Source organism: Manis javanica, chromosome 3 (genome assembly GCF_040802235.1).
Source record: "Manis javanica isolate MJ-LG chromosome 3, MJ_LKY, whole genome shotgun sequence".
Lineage (NCBI taxonomy): Eukaryota > Metazoa > Chordata > Mammalia > Pholidota > Manidae > Manis > Manis javanica.
The window spans coordinates 1,584,949-1,594,580 of NC_133158.1; the positions used below are offsets into that span (position 1 = coordinate 1,584,949).

Here is a 9,632-nt window from a genome sequence, read left to right on the forward strand (position 1 = left end):
GCAATCTGCGAAACAGAACCACGAACAGGCCATGTGTGACAATGACTCTAAATGGGAGGCGGATTTAAGGGGTGAATGCTCATCACCAAAAACACCACCTGTTGCTCCCAGAAATTAAAACCCACCACAGTTAGCTAGGACCTGTGGTTGGTGCTAGTTTCCAAATACCAAACATGAAAGGTCATCAGACAAGGAAGCCTCAAGCTTTCACAAGTTACATGTGGATTTAAATTAAAATTAATTCACAGGTAACTTTTTCAAGTAGCAAAATATGTGCCCACATGACCAAAACAGCCTAAACAGGCAGTGCCTACTGTGGGAGCTGGGCCTGGACACTCACAGAGGCACACACAGCCAGGTTGGGCCCAGAGATGGGAAGGGGGAAGGCGGGAACACCGTGGGTGACCAGCAAGCCTCCAGTCGTATGGACGACAGTCGTATCCATGACCAGAAATCCCAGGCATGACAGGTATCTCAGGAAGCCCTAAAGCAAACAGCCCCCTCAGGCTAGAAACTTGTGTCTACTCACAACAGTTCCTGGTTATTCCAACTTCCAACCTCAACAGAATACCTAATCGTTCTTGACTCAGTATGTGTAGATCTGCAAGTCTGGCAAAAATAGAAAAAGCATCTTGGAGCTGAGACCTATGAGGGAAGAGTGACAACAAAGCCAGGCCCAGAGCCCCAAGGACCGCTCTTCACCTTTCCCGGAACAGGTCCCTCTGATGACGTCTGTGAATCAGACCGATCCTACTCTCAGGTATTCATCAGGGAGAGGTGAAAATATATACACACAAAGACTTGTAGGAGACATTTATTGAACCTTTACTCATAATTGCCCAAAACCAGAAATGACCCAAATGCCATGTGGAGTCGCAGAACAGACTACTACTCAGCAATAAAAAGGAACAAACAAAATGAATGAATGTTGAAGACATCACACTGGTCAAAAGTAGCCAGATACAAAGACTATACAGTCAATTCTAATTATTCACAGTAGTATGTTCAATAAAGCCACTGCTAACACCAAATACCGAGCAACCTCTCCTAGGGGAAATAAAGGGCTGAATTTCTGAGAGCCTTTGGTAACATTTTCATCAACTAATCAATACATAACCTTTCAGGGCTACATACATACAATGTATAACTTTGCATGTATGTTTCTGTGTAAGACACTTTAATAGACAGTTGACCCCCCCTTACCTGTGATATCGCTCTCTATGGTTTCAGTCAACCAGGGTCTGGAAGGGGATAATCCCCTTGCACATCAGAAGGTCCCTAGCAGCCTCACCCTGCATCCCAAGGCCTGCAACATCCACCCCACTTCATCTCATCGCGCAGGCATTTTACCCTCACGTCATCACAAGAAGCATGAGGGCAGCACTGTCAGACATTTGAGAGTGACCACATCACATAACTTCATGACAGTGTATTTTCATTCTATCTTACTAAGCTACTGTTGATATCTTACTGTGCCTAATTTATAAATTAAATGTAAGCATGTATAGGAAAACACCACGCATAAAGACACACCTCCCGTTAGTGCACTTGGCTTCACTGGGCTTTGCACACACTGCACGTTTGATGAGCTGAAGATCCGTAGCAATCCTGCAGCAAGCAAGCCTATGAGCACCATTTTCCCAACAGCATCTGCTCACTTAGTGTCTCTGTGTCACAGTTTGGTAACTTTTGTAGTATTTCAAACTTTGTCATTACTATGTTTGTTATGGTGATCTGCGATTACAACATGCTGAAAGCCTAGATGACACTTTGGTATCAGAGGTTTTTAATTAAGGTATGTATGTGGGTTTTCGAGATATAATGCTATCGCACATTTCACAGACTACAGTTGTAAAAGTAACTTTCATATGCACTAGGAAACCAAAAAAATAACCTGACTCACTTTACTGCAGTGGTCTGAACGGAACCTGCCACAACTCTGAAGTACACCTGCATGGGGTGCAGTACCACCTGCGGTTTGGGGCACCACAGGGGCCTTGGAACGTACCCCTTGTGGATAAGGGGCGACTACTGATACTGTTGATTCAGTACGACTGAACTCACAGCCAACAGCACTGTCAACTCAGTCTGAACCAAACTCTTTTTATGGCACAGGTGTTCTCTTTATAAAGGCACATCACAGCCTTCTTGTGCTTAGGAAGATTAGACAATACTTTAGCACTATACTTGGGAACCATTTTAAGCAGCAAAATCACCAAGAAAAAGCACAGAAATATGAAAAAAAAAGCACTAAAGAGGCCACAGAAAGGGTAGTTTACAGTATTACAGCTGAAACCAGAAGGCAGAGTGCCCCTTGTTCCACTCGGTCTAAATGTACACATCAGACAATTCAAATTTTTCACCATTTCTGGTCTGCAGAGGGTTTTCTCTGACGAGTGAAGTGGCTCAAATTTTCTTAACTCATGGCCAAATCTAAAAATTAGGAAGGTTCACATAAAAATCCAAATTCCTGGTTTTCTTTTAAAAAAATAATAATCACAGGATCTAGTAATACAGTAACTGGCTGGCAGTGAGCCACAGTGACCCTTCAGATGGTGCCTGTGTTCCTGGTCACCTTGGTCCCCACCAATCCTCACTGTCCTCACACCCTGCTTTCCTAATTTACTGCCAGCTGGCCCCTCAGTAAATGCAACATTTACTGACCCATATGATTATAATACATTGCAAACTGCATAAAAGGTACATCTCATTCTTGTAAAAGTTGTAAGACACAGGAAAAAAAGTCTGGTTATATGCTAAAACCCTGAAAGTGAAGTTACGTATGATCCTTTATTTGAATTACTTCTTCATATTCATATCCGATCTTTTTTAAACTAGTGAATGTACATTGTTTTATAATAAGTTGTTTTTATAACAGCTTTGAGATAATTTACACATTGTACAACTCACCCATTTAAAGTGTACAATTCAAAGGTTTTCAGCGTAGTCATTGATATGTACAGCCATCACTACAGTTCTGGAACATATTCATCGCCTTCAAAAGAAATCCTGTACCCTTTAGCTCTCATCCCCGCCCAAGCCCTAAGGAACCGCTCATCTTCCTGTTTCTATATATTTGCCCATTCTGGATATTTCTTATAAATGGAATCATATAACATGTGATCTTTTGTGTCTGGCTTCTTTCCTCAGCATAATGTTTTCCAGAATTCATCCATGTTGTAGCATGTATCAGTGGTCTGTGCCTTTTCATTGTTATATAATATTCCACTGTATGGATATACCACCTTTATCCATTATCAGCTGACAGACATTTAAATTGTCTACCCTTTTGGCTGTCATGAATAACACTGCTACAAAAACATTCATATCCTGGCAAGAGAGGATTAAAGATGGTGGTGTGAAAGGAGAGACAGAGGCTTCCTCCTAAAACCATATACAATTAGAAAATATAGTTGGTGCAACTAATCCTGAGAGAGAAACAGAAAAGAGGACTGCACCAGACTGCATACACCTGGAGGAAAGAGCAAACCTCGCCAAACAGGGTAACGTACAAAAGCTGAGGCCAGGCGGGACCCAAGCCCTTCCCCCACCCCAGCTCACTGGCTGGAGGAAGAGAAACTGAGCTGGGAGGGAGTGGAAGCCTGGGACTGCTGAATACCTAGCTCTGGAGATCTGTGCTGGGAGCACAAACCTATGATACTCATGTGCTTCCATGATACTCATGTGATTATGGGTTTGGAAAGTTAATACAGGCAGAGTTCCTGGGGAGACTGGGATTCTGGCCACTTGTGGAAAGCAGGGATCCATATCCAGTTGCTCTGGGACAAAAGCATACACCTGTGTGCTCGGCCCACTGGCTCAGGCAGTGGAGACAGGCACAGCAGCCGGGAGGCGGGGAACAGCTCTTTCCTCCCCCCAGGCACCAGTACCGCTCCCCTGTGACCCCTGACATTGCTTCAGGGGCTGAGCAGCTCCAGAGTAGAGCCTCTGGACACTAAAGGGCGCCATATACAAACATGAAATGTCAAAGAAACCTGGTCCAGAGTAAAACTATTAATACAACTCCCGAGAAAGATTTAAATGACATGGACCTTGTGACTCTTCCTGAAAGGGAGTTCAAAATAAAAATCATCAACATGCTAATGGAGGTAAGGAAAGACATCCAAAAACTCAGGAATGAATTCAGGTCAGAGATCCAATCGTTGAAGAGCATGATGGAGGGTATTAAAAGCAGGTTGGACACAGTGGAGGAGACAATAATGAAACAGAAACTAGAGAAGAGGAATACAAAGAAGCTGAGGCCCAGAGAGAAAAACATTCACATCCTTGTCTGTGTGGACATGTTTTCATTTCTCTTGGGGAGATAATGGAGTGATTTCTGGGTCATACAGTGACTCTATGTCTGACCATTTAAGAATTGCCAAACTATTTTCCAAAGAGTCTGCACCATTTTACTTTTCCACCAGCTAGGTACGAGGGCTCCAATTTCTCCACATCCTCACCAATACTTGCCATTATCCGACTTTTCCATTACAGAGTGAGTCACAGTGTTCACACAGTCCTAAAATACCCAGATTTACAGACTTCAAGGTGCTCTTACTGACATTAAATTTTAGACCAGAGAAGAGTCCAGTCCTAGACCTGTTCCCCTAGCCCACCCACCTTCTGTAAAATGAGGGGGACAGGAATAAATGAGTCCCCATCCACAAATAAAACTTTCACTAAAGGGATTAGCAGATTTTCTAGGCACTCAACAAAATCTGTAAGAAGGATCCAGCACTGAGGTGAACATGTGTTCCCATCGAAACTCATTTGTAACGCCTCCTACATAAACACAATCCTCAGCCACAGCAGCAAACATGAGAGTCTCGATCTATCACCATGTGAAAAAGAGACAAGATGTCTTAGGTTTCCCCACTCAAATCCTACTGAAGAGGAGAAATGGTTTTCAAATGGGGGCAAAAGTACAGAAGCACAGGCACTAACACCCCAAATAGGTACCTGCCTGCTCCCTTGCCCCAAGCTAGAGACAGGGCTTGGTGCTGTCTTCCCCATCACTACTCCTTGCCTCAGGGCAGACTGGGAGGATGGTGAGCCACAGATGCTACTGATGCGGCCCATGGTGGCCGTGAGACCAAGACCCAACCAGAAAGGAATTCTATGAATCTCAGCACCCAGTGCAACGCTCACCCAATACCCGTTTGCCCAGAGTCAAAACTGGCATCTTAGCCAGGAGGGGGTGGGCCTCACAGCCCCTTCCGAGAAGCTGAAGAAGTATCTTCTCTTCAGGCCTCTGTCCTGCAGCACTGGCCCGGGGAGGGTGACAGAGTCGGTTCACACGCACGGTCTTCAGGCAGGGTAGGAGGCGGAGAGTGTGGCCATTAAATCCCCCTTTCTACTTGCCCGTTCCCTCCACTTTCCTGTTCAATTACAGAAGGTGTTTCCAATTCAGACAAATTTAGCACATTTTGTAAATATTTAGTCCTCATCTATTACATTTTGTAAATATTTAGTCCTCATCTATTACATGCAAGTGCAAGAAGACACAAAAATACAGTTTCCATAGCATATGTGTCAGGTCTTTTCAGAGGAAATAAAAAATTCTACTTCAGAGAGCAAATAGTACTTCGGGTTTTTTTTTTTTGTAAATGAACAATAATGTCAGTGCAGTTCTCAGGGAGCTGGGCACCCCAGGGGCTGCAATGTTCTGGGAGTGTTCCAAGAAGGTAGGAAAGACTTGAGCTAGACCCTGGAGAAAAAACAGGAAGAACTGAAGAAAAGGGTGTCCCAAAGGGCAGCAGAACCACTGGATTCAGCCGGCAAGACGGTCTGCAGAGGGTAATGCCAATCCGGGATGTTCAGCGCACCTTCTGGGGACAGGGTCAGGGTGACCCTGGAAAGGGGGCCTGTGCCGGCTGAGGGGCGGCACCTTGAATGCCACATTCGGACATCAGAGCTCATCCCGTAAGCCAGTTTCTGACTTCAGTGCAGGATCTCCATAGCCTTGTAAAGTGTGTCTGTTGCTCACAACAGTTTAAGGTACTTGATATTTACAGGTGAATTACAGAAAGACAAAGAAGTTAAAGTGGACAAAGGGTCCACTATTATGACAACATTGTTACTCATTCGCACTTAAAAATGGCCAGCACAGAGGTATTGCCATTTGCTGCCTTTGGGTAATACCGCGCTGAATACATCATCATCTAATACTCTTAAATATTCGTGAGGTAGTAAAAGCATTAAACAAAGGCAGTAAAAGGTTCTTATTCTGTCATAATCCTTGGGACAGCGGTTCTAACATAGTAGTAGACCACGGATGAACTTTAACGACTCTTAAGCCCCCTAAAATTGTATGCAAAAGTTAGTTGGAGAGAGATTCTCTTTCTACATCTCAAGAGGTCCAATTATCCTAAACAGGTTATGAGCCTAACTTTAGGGTTAACAGAAACCAGCAAAAATTTAACCCTGTGGGGGCCTTTACTTTCAAAACAAAGTGCTAACCAAGGAGGGAGGGGGCAAGTTCGAGATGCTCCTAATACGTTAGTATCTATCTCCCTCCTTTCTTGTTAAAAACTGCCCAAGAAACTTCTCACCAAGATCAAAACTCATTCAAGATTTTTAAAAAGGTCCAAGGCGGGGACAATCAAATCACTAACTTTTCTCTCTTCTCACAAGTAAGGCGACAACAACAGGCCTCCAGCCTCCTCTGGTTTCAGCATCTTCTCCAAAAGGACCTCCTGACCAAAAAGCTGCTTTCTCTCAAAATTAACTTTCTGGAATGACCAGGCCTTGACACAAGCGCACGAAGCACGGTTGCTCGACTTCCAAGCCATCTGAGGTAGGCTTTTTTTTTTTTTTTTTTTTTTGCATCACCACATGCAAGGAGCCTGTGCGCACCAGCAAAGAGATGTTTTGGGGCACCCGGAACTCCTCCTGGAGCTGCACCGCTTGCCCGGGGTCGCTCGCCCTCCCACCACCGCAGGAAGGGGGCCTGACGGTCCGTCTTCATGACGCGGGATACATTCGGTGTGTCGGAAGTTAATCTGGGAGTTCCAGACCGTCTACACGGCAAAAAGAAGTTTCGTTTTCCCGACTCTCACACAGCCGCACATTTCCTTTGTCTGCTGGTGACACCGGAGGAACGTCTCCCTCGGAGGTAAAATCAACCGAGTCGTCATCACAATGCTCACTTCCTCCGAGAGCAAGAGGGGAAGACCTCACCCCAACTCCACAACGCGGTGGTGGAAAACCAAGGACATTATGTCGCAAACTGCAACGCCGGCACCGCGGACATTTAACCGAGCCTTCGAGGAAGCAGCAGGCGACGGCCCGGAGCGGCACGGCGGGCAGACGCGGGGTGAGGGCCTGGGCCCGGGATCACAGGGCCGGGACGCCGGCCTGCGGGGCCGCGGCCGCTTCCGCCCTTTCTGTCCGGTCTTGGTACCCAGCGCTCTGACCACTCGCAGGACCGACAGCCACGGAGGAGGTACGTGTGTTTCCCACCGGGGAGCAACACGCGCCCCCCGGAGGGCACCAGGCCGGCCGCGGCCCCGCGCCAGCGCTGCGGCGCCGGGAGCCCGGAGCTCCAGCCCGAGCTAGCGCCCCGCCGCCCGCCGCCCACCCCGACGGCGCCTCGCGGCACCTGCGACGCCACACGGCGGCCGCGCAGTGCGCTCAGCCGCTGCCCAGCCCCGGCGCACCGCCCCTGTCCGCGCCCGCCGCCACTCGGCCGGTCCTGCGGCCCGGCTCCTCGCACTCACCGGCCCGGCCTGGGCAGCGAGCGCCCGCGGCTCCCCCCGGGAGCTGGGCTCCCGGGCCTCCAGGCTTCGGCCCGCCCCCTGGCAGGCGGCGCAGTGGCTGAGCCCCGCAGCAGCGGCCCCGCACCGGCCGCTCGGTCCAGCTCCCGGCTCTGCCCACTGGGTACGGATCAACAACAAGATGGCGGCCAGCCGAGGGGGCGGGGGCCGGGCGTCATAGTAACCAGGACGGCGAAGAGCCCGCCCCCGGCTGGGGAAGCTCCAATCAACAACCTCTGCTCCCGAAGCCCGGAGATTGCTTCCCGATGACAAGTTACCCAGCCTGTCAGTCAAAGCCTGCCTCCCGGCCCACGCTGAACGCCTCAGCACGTGACTGTGACGGCACGGGTGGGCGCACGCGCGCCATTCCAGGAGGTGCAGGCGGCGGAGCTCTTGCTGGCGAGTCGGGGGCAGTAGCGCCGTCGGCGTCTGCAGGCGGAACCTGCCGCGCCCGCGCACATGTGCGCGGGCTTAGGGAGAATCTGCTGCATGTTACCCGCTCTTTTTATTACCCACCCTGGTAGAGAGGGATGGTTGTCCCCAGCACACTGGTGGAAAACTGAGGCGCGGAGGGGGACGCCGGGCCGAGGTCGCATTGTACTTCGGGGCCAGTACAATGCGAAGTACAATGGCTCTTCCCGGCGACGTCCCCAGCTCTGCCCCTCAGGGGCTCCGAGGGGCGGCCATCTGTGCTGCCCGAGCTGTCCTTCTGCCTGGAGCACGCAGCGCACTGTTTTCCTGCCCCCGGGGCATCTTGTCTTGAGTTCCTATGACAACATTCTCTGCCCTGGACTGTCATGACCTGCCTCCGAGGTCGACTATGAGTCCTGGGAAGATGGTGATCCCAGGCTCGCCCATACAGAGCACCTAACGCTGGGCCTGGCTTCAGGCTCAGGAACACAGGTGCCGTCACGCAGCCTGGGCCCACTTGGAGTGCCGGGACTAGGTATTTTTGTGACTTTTGAGCCTTGGTTGCCCCATTTGTAAAATTAGAATAACAGTTGAGCTCCTCAGAAAGATTTAATGAGCCCTAAGAGCAAGCTAAGTGCTCAGGAAAAGTACACCTGCAACCACTTCCAGCAACAGGCTGCTGTCAGGTGGCTGTCCCCGAGGCCAGGTCTGACCCCTCACGTTTTTGGGAGCACCAGGAAATGCATTCTTCCCACAGAAGGCACTCGGCTTCCCCCACCTGGGACACAATAACTGGCTCAGGACAGGAGGTCCTCCAGTGCCCTAAGATGGTTCAGGTCCACAGAGTTGGCAGAAGGGAGAAGATTGAGAGGACTGGGGGATACCACAGCAAAGGCCCCCCACCCAGGCAGCAGGTCCTCTTGGAGAGCTGGCAGTGACCTGAGACCTGACGCCAGGCTGGGTCTGGGGAGGCAGCTAACCCTGCACCAGGCACAACCTGCCCTCCCGCAGGTTACTGTAGGCTACCTGGTCTTAGTGCAACAGCTCAGCCATTAATCCCTCCAGAGCCACCATGCCACAGCATTCTCAAGTCTGCACCAACCCTCACCTCAGTGCAAAAGCTCCAGATCCTTCCCAGGAAAACCTCAGTGCACAGTTGGCAACCTTCCCTGGAGGTTATGGGGCCCCAAATAGCAACATTGTCCTCTTAGTGGGAGAGGAAGCTCCTGGGCCCTCCCCACCTGCCAGAGCAGGTGGCCCGGGAGGGGACAGGCCAGTCACAAGGATAACAGCTTCTTACCTCTGCAGAGCATTCATCTCTGACAGCACAGCACAATGCCTTCTTAAAAGAAAAACAGCCTTACAACCCCCCAGAGCATTCCCAGGAGGCAGGGCATTCTCCACGTGAGAACAGGAAGCGCAGATCTCAGACCTGCTCCCACACGCAGGTTACAAGGCTGGGAC

The 9,632-nt window shown here is 49.7% G+C and overlaps 1 protein-coding gene across 5 annotated transcripts in view; it reads right to left on the reverse strand.

The window, feature by feature from the left end:
- IP6K1 (inositol hexakisphosphate kinase 1) overlaps positions 1-8,980 on the reverse strand; it is a 57,170-nt gene extending 48,190 nt beyond the window's left edge. For 3 of the 5 annotated variants that reach the window (XM_036994449.2, XM_036994448.2, XM_073230596.1), the window contains exon 1: positions 7,722-8,979. The gene's annotated coding sequence lies outside the window, so the exon portion shown is untranslated. Of the gene's footprint in view, positions 1-7,721 lie in introns of all 5 variants that reach the window. The other 2 variants (XM_036994450.2, XM_036994447.2) reach the window with 2 other exon arrangements.
- Positions 8,981-9,632: the final 652 nt, after the last annotated feature.